General features: G+C 38.2%; 1 protein-coding gene across 1 annotated transcript in view; it reads left to right on the plus strand.

Moving 5' to 3' along the window:
* The window catches only part of LOC115772846 (leucine-rich repeat and fibronectin type-III domain-containing protein 2), a 139,003-nt gene that overhangs the window by 59,420 nt on the left and 66,078 nt on the right, over positions 1-13,505 (plus strand). The window lies entirely within an intron of this gene.

Here is a 13,505-nt window from a genome sequence, read left to right on the forward strand (position 1 = left end):
CCTGAATAGTGTGCAGGACTAAGTACTCAGACTTATTCCAAGTATTCCATATGTTTAGGGTCCAGATAAGACTGTACCAAGGCAAGATGATATGCAAACATTGAAGTGCTACTAGTGGATGGTTAAAAGTGTCGTATAATGGAGATATGAAAAAAAAAACATTTGATTAGGGTTTGGGAAACACTGAGAAATGAGTGACGTTAAGTGGATAGCAACAGCTTGACTTGTGGGATGCTCCTTGTCAACCTGAAGTGATCTGAAGAGGGATAAAACATTGGTGATAAGTTGTGTTGCACAGTGGACTCCCAGTGGATCTATGCTTGTACAGTAAATCTGTTACTATAGGGGGTACAAAATATTAAATGGAAAGATCATAATATTTTGGTTCATCAGTATATACTGTCAATAGACATACTTTGATTGTATTGATCAATTTGAAAATCACTCCTTAGAAGAATGAGCTGGTTCATGGCAAATTGTGCAAATTAATGGTCTTGAGAGGATTTTGAAATGCAAACAATTTTCAAAACTTCAGTGCAAAATTACCATAATCTACATCTGTATCAAAATATAACAGGAGGCTTAACAGAACACGTTTGTCCTCGCAGAAAATGAATCCATCGCTCTACAAATGGCTGTCTCTTGAGCTTTACAAAACTCTCCATTGCTGTGCAACTTCCAGTTTTAAAACCAGCCATTTCCATTTGATTGCATAAATACAATTTGCAAGTTGATTTCTGAATTTAAATCAGTTAACCTGGTATGTAACAAGGAGCAGCCTAGTAAACAAAAGTATGTAACAAGGAGCAGCCTAGTAAACAAAAGTAATGCAATGCTGCATGCTGTAAGAGGACCATTTTCAGCAAAATGACTAACTGCTGTAATGAGAATAATATATCCTCAAATCACTGCCAGGGCTTAATGATGACAATGCTTGTCAACAGCAAAAGGCTGTTTTCTAAACACTGTTTAACACAACAGGTGACCATTTAAATGACACGCTCTTAATTACACTGAAAGCAGTATCTCTGCTGGAGATTTGAGTTAGTGAAATTTGAGAGATGTGATGCAAGGATTCACACAAATCTCTGATCTCTCATCAGACTCACGTATTGCATAATCTAAGACTTTTACAATTTGTATTTCCCATCAATATAAACCTGATAGTCATAGTGACAGAATAACTAAAGTTTGGACACCAAAAGAAAGCCAGTGAACCCTCTGAGAAGCCTGAAGTGACTTAATAAAACCTCAGAAATCAATTGCAGAAATTAAAGAACCTCCTAGAAGGATGGCCTTCTCATTAGTGTTCTATTAATCAGGCCTTTGGTAGAGTGGCTATAAAAAGAGAGCACTAGAGCAGGGCATATGACAGCCTGCCCAGAGTTTGATGAGTGGTATTTAAAGAACTCTTAAGTGCTTGAAGAAAAAGATTATACAGTCTGATGAAGAAACATGATCTATTTAGGCAAAAACTCCAAATGTATCAGGAAAATAATACACATGCTGATCATCACTTGGTTAAGACCATCCCTGGTGGAAACGTGATGGAGAATATCTGCTTCAGAATTCACCGACGTGGAACAAGAGAGGTGGTTCACCTTACAGCAAAGCATTTACCACAGCCAAGACATAGTTTCACAGTGTGTGAATGTTTCTGAGTGACCCAGCCAGCGATCTTTATAAATGGATATCACATGATAGCAAATGAATATGCATATGTGTGTGTGTTTTTTTTGGTTTTTTTTGTGCCACATATTTTGTTTTTTTCTGAACTTTTTCTGCTGGCTACATGAGTGAATTTTCATCGAGTTTCAGTGTGTGGAGTGCAAGTGTGGGTGTAATACTGACAGTCTTGTCATACTGTATCATTTAAAGTCAACAGAGGGAAACACTGTAGGTGAAGCCATCATGCAGAGGCCACTGGGCCATGAAGATCTCCGATGATTAACTTCAATTAATGCCATTCAAGCAAGCTGCTTCTTCAAAGATAATTAAAACTAACGTGGATCAGAACATGGTGAACTGAAAATTGCATCATGTTAAACAAAGTTCACTACATAAAAATCACAGATGTTAATAGCAAACTAGCCTGAGAGAAAATGCAGTAAAACTATTTTATTTCTAGTTTCAGCTAACAAAAAAAAAAATGTGACTGACTACTGACAAAAACCTGTTTTCTTGATCAAAGGGACTATTGATAGAGGGATGTGTTTTTCTCCATCTAATTAGCTGGTGACACATATATTGTACCGCCAGACAACAAAAGTCCCACATCACGCACATGTGGAGCAACTTTTCATTTGCTTCATCAGAAGAGCTGACTCCATGCTGATGCTGAAGCTAAATATAGAGCCAGCCCTATTTATTCATTCATGTCTCTCTGGGGTGTTTTCTGGTATTTTTGCGCTTCAGCATCTTGTTTTTTGCATCAGCAGCTGGATTTACAGCACTTGGCAAACAGAAGGCAGCTTGTTATCAACAAACATCACTGTTTGATCAAAGAGAGGGAAGGCAATGCAGTCATATTTCATTGACTGACAGCATTGTGAATTTTTAATGGAATATTTTCTGTGTGTTTTCAATGAGTTAATCAGATGTGACACAGACAGAGCACAACCTTCGTATGTGCAGTCATTTACAGGCTAGTTTAGTATTAACATCTGTGTTTTTTATGTAGTGAACTTCGTTTAACATGATGCAATTTTCAGTTCAGCCTGTAAACCAGCTCACTGAAAGCTTGACCAACTGCTAATGGCTTAAAAACAGTTTGGACCCAATCCATAAGTAACTCATGAGTTTTTTGTTTTAATCTGTTTACACAGAGCCCCTCTCTCTCGCCTCTTTAATTCATTATTGATTTGGCAGTTTTATAATATAAATAGGATTAAACCATGTATAGAACAGTGTTTCCCACAGGGTCATGGGATAAATCCAAGGGGCTGTGAGATGATTACTGGAGGATTAAAAGGAATTTCTGCTACACAAAGTTATGTTTATTTATAGGGCTCCATGTCCACCTTTTTGTGATTGATTTAATCATTAAGGCTCTAAATATATCATACTAAGAGTCAAATGCTTGGTCAGACTGGATTTATTTCTCTAGCAGAGGGTTGAGTTATTTTAATATTCCCAAGCTTCTACACTAATTTAAATCTCATCCAATAGTAGCAGTATTCTTTCTTCCTCTCTGTTTTCATGTGTGAAATGCGGCTGCTCTGAGTACAGTCGAATGTTTTTGCTAATCTAAAAAAAAAATGGCTACGTGCAGTTTCTGTTTGCAATATAAATCTTTATGCACAGATAATTAACACTAGATTACTGTAAACTTAAAAATACGATAGCGCTTCAGCACCTTATGTATATATTACAGTATTAACTACATTACAGTATAAATCACACAGCATTTCATCAGTATGCATTTCATATAAGACCCTGAGAATTCTTTTTTCCGATTTGGCTTCATCTCACACAGAATGATTTCTGCCAGTATTACAGAACATATTCTGTAACCTTCTGATCCTGATTTCTGTAAAATTTCATCTGAAACAAAACAATATATAAAAGAAGAGTGCAGCGAATATTTTCTTCCCCACCTCTTGCTGCAGTGGTAATCCTGTTCAAATGTGTCTTAAGAAGGAACTTAGGAAGTGACTCCTGGATTAAACTGCTCATAACTCCCATTAATGAGGTGTCACAAGGAGACATTGATAAGAAATGAGTGGATCACCCAAAAAAGATAGTACTGCAAATTTTGACTTCGCACATATAAATGCCTTTGAAATGACTTTAATTTACTTCATTCTTAATACCTCCAGGTATATTTGTAAATGGCTAAAATATATTTAGCTTTGAATATTAATTTGTGTTTGAAGTATTTCTAATCAGCTAATGGATGGATTTCTCTGAACTCATCCATGCATTCAATTTGAGGTGATGCATATAGAAACTTTCTTATACTAAACAAAGTAAGTACAACATACAAGCTTATACACCCATACCTGTACCTGCAGGGTGCAGTGAAGTAATCAGAGCGATGGTTTAGTTTATGCTTAAGACATTTTCAGTCACGCTAACACACACACAATTACACACAAATATAAAAGATATGAGATAGAGAGAGTTTTGGGCCCATGAAGTGCTGCGTTAAATGAGAGATTTTTCAGTTTTTTCAGTTCTGTGATTAACCCTGACAAGAAGATAAATGTGGCATGTCGCTGTTGTACTGAAGTACCTCCGGGGCTTAGGAAACTACAAGTTAGTGCCATGACTACAAAACTACTTACACTTAACTAACCCATTACTCAACTCATATTTAATCCATAAATGTGACAGGACTTAACCTTAATTATTCCCTCTTTTTATTAATAGACAATAAATGGCCTTTGAGTTAATAAGCTTTTGCTGTTAATAAAAATGCCTTGACGTTAATTAAAAATCTGTCTCGATGACAAATGTATGCATTGGTTGTCTGTGTGAAAGGCTTTCAAACAGCCTGGTTTATTTTATACAAGCTCTGTTTTTAAAGCGGTTGTCAAGTGACGCTTTAAGGGTGCGAGCATCAGACACATAATTCGGTGAATATTTATCAATACCTCAGGGATGTTCTGTAAACTGTGAAATGCAAGAGTCAAAACAACACAATAGTGCAGTTTTGAACGAGCGGTTGTTTGCCAGGAAGAAAAGGGAACAAAAGAGACTGCATGCCATGAGCAGAGGTTATGAGAAAGAGGGATACCATGTATTCATACTGTATGGGCTGACCTTTTAAAATGCCAGCCTTTGTCGTCAAGGAATGACCCTCTGGCAAAGGAGAGCAGTTTCACTGCTGCAGCGCATACATTCATAAAGTGTCCATCTGCTCAGACCAGTGTTCTTTAACTGAGAACATAGTGTGGAGAAGCACTTTAATATTAATCAGTTGATCTTTTTTTATATGCAAATACATATCAGTTAATGTAAACAGGGGAGATAATACAGAGTGGTGTGATGAGAGATAAAAATATGTCTTATTGAGCTTGATTTTGGAATCCTTTTTGGGTCTAATCCAACTTACCATTTACTGTACATCCTATGTGAGCAAAGCAAGTGCGTTGTGACCTGACAGCAGACAAACATAAGCTGGAGATGAAGGATCTTTATACAAGACTCAGCTCAATATTCTTCCTAAACACATTTCACAACAAAGAATTTTGGAATTTAAAATGTGTTTTTACCATTTGCATACATCTTGTGTACAGCACTGGAGGGCCTAGTTTACGCAGTCAATTACTATATGCAGCTTCATCATAGCTCTCGCATGCAAATGAGACTACAATGTCATCTCTGCATCAGCCTGTTGGGATGTTAAACAGTGTACTACACTCTGCTTCCCAGCATTTCACACTATGTGCACCGACTGTATAAAAGAAGTGGACATGCATAGCCTGAGTCTTTCTTTTTTTTTTTTTTTTTTTAAACCAGACATCATCTACAAACTGAATGCATCCATGGCTCTGAATAATTGGATTTGCTTCCAATTGGACCATAATTTTAAAAAAAATTATCACGATGTTGTATTCAATAGTTTAAATTTGCAACTGAGACCATAAGCTAACAAGTAAAGTCACTGCTGTGGTTATAGATTAAGTGAGCAGCTACATCAGCATCATTGTTATAGACTCCTTTCAGAAGGCATATTGTATTAGCTGCATATATTGTTTATGTGCAATATATGGCGGCAACCTTGTTTTATTGGAACTAAGTCATTTTGAACCTGCAAGGAATTTTGCAAAAAAAAAAAAAAAAAGCACAAAGCTGCATTTCTTGAAATCGGTTTGGGTGGTGGGTCATGAGTAAAAACAAACTTATATAAATTTTGATGCAGCTCTGAAAAACTGTCTTGGAAAACTTACAAAATAGGCTATTGCCCTTTGCAGAAGATGTGCTTTCTGTATGGGCTTCGAGTTCATTTGATACATTTTCTTTTCTAATAAACAGCTCTCCATACCCCCCCCCCCCCCCCCCCCCCCCCCACTTGGCATTCTCCTAAGAGGTCAAGCAGTGAGACTGGTTTCAGCAGTTAAACATCTATATAATGATTACATGGCTGCTGGTTTGAGCCAAGGTAACATTAATTCCTTTCAAGCTGAGTTTGCTCAAACACATGAATTATGAAGCAAAAGGCCCTCTTTGGCAATCCTCAAACTGTGTGCTGCAAAGCTAAAGATAGAGCCAACAGCAGGTCAAGTTAACCTCCCCTGCACTGAGCCTACAGTGTTGTAAAACCACAGTAGGTTCAATGAAGAGGAGGTTCGAAGAGCTGATTTAATGCAATGTAACGGTGAAAGCATGTACACGTGAAAGAAGTGAGGCACGTGATGGATGTTATTATTAATGTATGGCACAGTTGGACTGCTGGCACTGATAAAATAGCGATTTAAGTGGGTGAGACAATGTGCTGGGGTATAAAGCTGAGAGAAACAAAGCATAATGAAATGTTTATTTGGTAACTGTTTTGTTTTTGGTTTGGACTCATTCAACTCTACCATACTCTCGGGTTTGCATCATTTAGTTGATCCAGATGTTCTCAATTGAAAGATGTTTTCTTCAGGATTACATGCTGTACATGGAAAATGCTTTTCTGTCATGCAAAATAAGGTTTTGGCATTGCATAAATCCAGTAATTTACACCTTACACTGTATTATACAAAAGTGTAAGGTGACTTTAGGGAGTGCTGGGTCTTTGAAGACATCATTTATTAGCATTCATAGGCACAACTTCAGCCGCACCCATCCCCCCCAGGGCACAGATCAAAACGTTGCCAACAGGAGGGCAGAGGGACGTGTGTGGCATTCTCTTTGACCTCACATCTTTGAGAGACCTCGTTTGCAGCTCAGGTGTCATGTGCAAATTCTTTCAGATAGGTAATGTCATGGAATACTCAGCAATCTGTAATGCTATGATGACAGGACTGTTTGCAGACAGAGATTGGGTGTGATTTGAAAGGGCAATACACCAGCAATAAGGAAGATGCATGAAGACTGTGCTTATACTTGTAAAAGACAAGACAAAGTCAATAGAAACTCTCAGGACTTGTGGATTTCCTGGCTCCTCAAATGTTGGCTTGTATGAGCACCCCACTGTTAAGGGCCATCTGACTCACTAAGTGAACTCTGAGTGAAAGTTAAAGAGGCACTCAAAAGCTTTTATGTCAAAAACAAATAGTGGTCACGATTTATACAAACCATTTTAGGAAAAGAGTTATATTATTCTGTAGCTTAGACCCTCCTATGGTTGTAGGAGTTTTGTCAAGTTGGAGAACATTTAATATGGCAGCTACTGTGTGTGTGTGTTGTCTATTGATTGATATTGTAATATAATAAACACACACATACACTTGACCTGTTCTGTGTGCACGTGCTCAGTAGACTTGATGGGTAACAACATGCATTTAATGGCTGCAGTTTAATGGTGTCTTTTGTGTGTGCTTGTGTGGAAACAGGTGGCCAACATGTTGCATATCTGACAAGTGATAATTCCATGGTACAAATAGTGAAACATTTCTAAATGGATTTCATACCCCACACCCCCCAAAACAAGAATGATCCCCCATGCATGCATCACTTGGTAACTAATATGCTAGAATATTTTAAAAAAGAAAAAAAAAAGATCTAATTCCAGAGCACAGCACAGGCTGCTCTGTTCTTGTCCTTTGTGGTTTGGGCTTGGCACCAGATGTATTCTTTGTGGCTCAGTTCAGACAAATAACAGCACTGACATTTATGTGACAGTGTGTTTCTGTGATGTAGCTGATGTTCTGTTTCTTATCTCATATGGCAACCAGATTTGTGATGTGCGTACACATCTGTGGTTGACAGTATGTGCTCTATTTGTATTGAGATGTGTTGTCACTGCTGTATTCTTGTGAATGAATGCTTAATGCAATTCAGAGCCTAGCAGAAGGAAGGGATGTTAATGATAATTAAGTGGCAGTAAACAGTGCGTGCACAGACCTTAAACACTCTGTAATCAAAGCATTTCTTGGCTTCTGCTGTCCATCCCATCGCAAGTGCATAAATGACATTGCATATGTCACTGATTATTTTAATAAAAGTTATTTTGAATTAAGTGTTCTAAGCATCTCACATCTTTTTTTTTAATGCATCTCATATTTATTTGCTTGCATGTAGTTTGCTTTATATCAAGAAACTGACCACCACAGCAGAGGTTTTGTACCGCTGCAGCACTTTTGAGGTGCTGAGAAATGAAAAGAAACTGTCAGGAAAAAAGAAATTTTTCAGTCTGCCATGTTTCACTCTCTTACATCAACTATAATCCAGAGTGACAGCTGTTGATGACCTACGCCACATGTATGCCAACAGCAGCGCCTCAATTATACAGCGTGAAATTGTAACTGTCTGAATTCCAGTTGAACTTTTACAACTCCATGCCTGTTTGCACTCGAACAATGCTAAACCCACCACAAGGCAGTGTGGGCACTCAGGCTGCTGTAGGTGGGTTTACGCAGAGATGGAGAACACTGCTTGCAGGCTCTGGAATCTCATTAAGTATATTGTTTTGCCAGAATGAAAGCAGAGGTGTACTTGGCAAACACCTAACCGCTACAACCAAGGGAGTCAGGAAATCTCTGTGGCTTAGTAACATCTCAAATTGCAGAAAGACCTTGTCAATGGGATTTTGGGAGGATATTCTGCTGTCTGTCACTGTGACAGATGCAGAACTCACTTGACATGACAACATAACACGATGCTTCTAAAGGCAAAGCTTATTTTTTTCTGTTTCTGATTCTAGTGTTTATTGGGAATTGCAGTTTAATATGCTGAGCATTCCCATGAGTAGCAGTTTGTTTCTTACGCATTTAAGTATGCTGTTGTGGTCACTGATGGGTTAGCTGGAAAGATTCATTTTTCTTATCTTTTCATATGGCAAATATTGTCTCTCAAAGATTAATTTGCAGCAGGAAAGATTAATTTGCAGCAGGAAAAAAAAGTAAGACAAGTAAGACGACATATATTTCTTTCCTTAAAAACAGAAATCATTGTGTTGTTTTTTGGCTGTACTGAATTAAGTGAACATTTCCACTGCATGTCAGAGTCCAGTCACTGGAATAAGACTGCAGGTCATTCCACATTTATAAAAAAAAAAAGATCTCAAGATATTTGCAAAAAGCTGAAAATGATTGCTTAGCCCTTACTTACTTTACTTACTTTTGACTTTAGACACTGATATGAAATCACATTTTTGCAAATCTGACCCATATCACATCTGGTGGTTAGGTGGTTTGAAATATGATTACAATCTGATTTCTTCAGATGTGTCTCAATGTGGACACTCGAGATGCAGAAATTGGATTTAAAAACTGGCTTTTGCATCACTCATGCATAACCGTGGTGTCAGATCTACAATGATAGATGTACTGAGCAAAATCTGTGCAGATACGTGCCGAATGCTACGAAGAACATAATGCTCGGCTGTGTGTGCAGGTTTGGTGATGTTTGGATACACAAAATTGACCTGATTACAGTCAGTCTGCATCTACAATCTGGCACAAAAGCCACCAAAGTCATCTGGAAGAATTTCAGTATTCTCAAATCAATGATCAGACAAACTGTGCAGAGATGGTATTTTGCGCTTTTAGAGGCAGGTTCTCGGGTAAGGTTCCAGAAATGCAATGCTTATTATTCAGTTTCAAGAAATGTTTAGCATATCAGTTTAAAATGACTTATTACACACATCATAGTCGAGATTGGATGGAATATAGATTCCATGATCTGAAATCTGCCAGAAAGTGAAACTCCAAAATGCTACTACTGGACATATGATTCTAGGTTATCATAAAGGTGCACGGTTTGATGTCTAAAGAAATTAGCTGAGACATGCCAGGGCTGAAGCAGTGACTGATTTGGTGAGTGTAGCTTGGTATGTAAATACTGAACTGGCAGCTTTGTGTTTGTGTTCAGTGTCTGTGAATGGACAGTGACAGAAACAAAACAATGCAATGACATTTATGCACATTGCAAAATATAACTTACTGCATTTGCATCATAGATTTGCATTACGAACAGTGCAGCTACAGTTACACTTACTGCATTTTGAGTTATATTCTGTGTTTTATGTGAGGTGTCAGCCAGGAAACGAACGCATACGAAGCAAGGACTTTTTTTCCCTCCAGACCCATTTCTCCTGCATCCTTTACTCTTCTTTGTCTACTGTGGTATGCCTTTTCAAAAATCTGTGCCATCTAACAGTCCTTGTAGTGTAATGTAATGTACTTATATTTATAGCATTTGTCTAATTTTACTGACCACCTACTGATCACTCAGTGTGAGTTGTAGTGGCCTTACTGACCACTACAGCTCACATTTATGCACACATAGTGTCCTTTTATTATTTACACTTCAAGCACTTCATCTACCCCACACCCGTGTCGAATTCAGAATCACAAATTAATTCAACATGCATGTCTTTAGACTATGGGAGGAAGCTGGAGGACCTGGAAGAATTCCATGCAGGCGCAGAGAGGGCTGTGTTGACATGTACAATACTGTGCCAAAGTCTTAAGCCTCCCCTCATTTCTTTATAGTTTAGTTCTAAGCAGCCAGACTTTCTTGTCATTTTTAAAGTGGTCTTGAACAACAGTTCTTCAGGCTTTCTGAAAGTCTTTCAAAGTTTTTCTTTGGCTGCTTTATTCACTCATTTTCAGTCCAGTCCTTGTACCTGGCCATTTTCAGAGAAGTGTTTTTCTTTGCTATGTCTGTTAAACTATGTAACACTAACCTATAAAGCATGAAAAGACACCTAACTCAAGGGATGAATCAGTGTTGTGGCTGCACGTAACACACAACTTAGCAAAGAACTAATTTTGAATTGTATCTTTAAGGACTTTGTTACTAGCAGCCTGTTGCAAAAACTTATCAGTAATTCACATTTGTTTAGTTGAATCTATGAAAAATGCCAAAGATAACACAGTTAGACTGACATGGATGCTATTTTACACCAACAAATTGATTCCCAAAGAACTATTAACAGAAAACATGGCATACAAAATTTGAGGTAACTGGATAAGTGGTGGACGAAAGAAGAAGTGACAGATCTATAAGGCTTAAAGGCTGTCTACAGCAGGTGAACTTCATCTGAAAGCCATGTCCTTAAGAAATGGGGGGGATCAAGCAAAGATCTGACACAGCACCTGAGAGATGCACCTGACCCTTCATTTGATCCACTGACTGTTTGCCAAAACTTCATCAGATATGGTCTCAGTGGAAGGGTGGCTGTCAAGAAACCATTTTTAAAGAAGGGAAAGATGGAGGAAAGGCTGAGGTTAAGGCTAAGACAACTGGTGCTAATGGAGTGATCACATATTTGTAAATATGCACAGAGGTCAGGAGAGAGGTACAACAGTGAGTACCTACAAACATCTGTAAAATATGGTTTGGGGCTGCATTTCAGCCAGTGGTGTTGGGGATTGTGCCAAAATTGATGGAATTATCAACACAGAAATGTACTGTCAGATTTTGATCCACCATGCAATAACATCTGGAAAATGTCTGATTGGCAGTGGCTTCATTTTTAAACATTGCAATGATCGCAAACACACTGCCAATGCAGTAAATAAAAAAAAATACCTGGATAGAAAAAACACACAATGGAACACAGTCAGCCATAGATTGGCCTCCCCAGAGCCTGGACCTCAACATTATTGAAGCAGTGTGGGATCATCTTGACAGAATTCAACTCAATTCAGTTTATTTTATAGCACCAAATCACAACAGTTGCCTCAAGATGATTTATATTGTAAGGTAAAGACCCTACAATAATACAGAAAAAAGCCCAGCAATCAAGTGACCCCCTATGAGTAAGCACTTGGCAACAGTTGGAAGGAAAAACTCCTTCCTTGATAGGAAGAAACTTCAGGCAGAACCAGGCTTAGGGAGAGGCAGCCATCTGCCATGACCTGTTGGGGGTGACAGGACCAAAGACAAAGTGTGGAAGAGAGCCAAAGATTAATAATAACTAATGATTAAATACAGAGTGGTTTATAAACAAGAGGTGAGTAAAGACGAAACAAGAAGAAACACTCAACAATGAGCCTAATCTTAAAAGTAGAGAGGGTGTCTGTTTCCTGAACAAAACAAAAGGCAGCCAACATCCAAAGAAGAGCTTAATTCTCCTTCCTGGAGAACTATTCCTGAAGACTGCTTAAAGAAAGAGGGTCAGGCTTTGTTGAAGAATAAAGGTGGCCATACCAAATATTAACTTTCAAGTTTTAGACTGTTTTTGCCTTATAAACTATATTTCCATGTATGTTAGCACATCACTGCATCTATTTCTCATTTTCCTAGCAAAAGATAAATAAATGGCTCAAGACACACTAATGTATTTGCACTTCTAAGGCAACTTCCAGTGCATTTCAGGTTTACAGTTGGAGAATGCTAATTCAAAGATCTTGGAATATCTGTTTTTGCCATTTCTGTCTCCCATCGCAAATAATGAGATCACTGTAGAGACTTTTGTTAATGTGTGGCGCCTCCAAGCACTGGAAAAGTGAAAATTAGAAAAACTCTTTACACGAAGTGTCAGAAACATTGTTTTCAGTCTAGATGGACCATGACAAAGATGTGAAGAAATTTAATCAGTTGCGCTCTGTTTGGCTGTACTAAGGTTGAGAACTCCACTTCAGCGTCCCCATTCTGGGCACCGGCTGACATCTGAAATGTTGTTGTAAATTTCATCTTTTACCAGATTGGCAATGTTTGCAGGCACATTAAAATATCTTCATTCATTTTAATTAAGCCAAAACAAGTCATTCACTGAGCCCTCTGCCGTTGGTAGGTGTTATGTGTTTACTTGCAGCACAATAAACCATTAGCATGAGTCAACATAAGCAGCGTGCACCTTTATTTGTGCCATATAGGAATGAACTGGAAATCATGCCCACCTTCACAATGCTGTGTGGGGGAAACTGCAGACTGTGTACTCCACCAGTTGTCTTGAGTAACAATTTCTGGCTGCTAATAAATAAAATTTCACTTCTGTTCATTTGCAGAAACATTTAAAAATCTGAACAGACTAAAACAAATGTATCAGCATGGCTGCACAAAAGTGATGATATCTTTGGTCATAATTTTATGTGAGCAGACCCTTTAAGGAACTTTCATATCTCTCAAGCTACTGGCAGATTTTTAATGGAGATACTGCAAGGGATGGCTATTTTCAGAGATCAAGCCATCTGCTTTTTTGTTATGCTAGACCGCTGTGACACAGTGCTTATTATCCAGTATCGTAGTGACACTATTTAATTTGGTGTGTCTTGTCCATTGCCATAAAACTGCAGCTCCTTCTGGTTCTACCCTGGCCATCTGATTAGCCACACATGAGACGACACTTGGCAGATGCAGATCTTGAGAGGAACCGTGGTTTTAGCAGAGGTGTACTTGTCCTATAAGAGTAGTAGAAATTGTAATGGGACTTCAAAATTACTTTTTTGTGTGTTGTTCACCTC

The sequence above is a fragment of the Archocentrus centrarchus genome, chromosome 22, assembly GCF_007364275.1.
Source record: "Archocentrus centrarchus isolate MPI-CPG fArcCen1 chromosome 22, fArcCen1, whole genome shotgun sequence".
Lineage (NCBI taxonomy): Eukaryota > Metazoa > Chordata > Actinopteri > Cichliformes > Cichlidae > Archocentrus > Archocentrus centrarchus.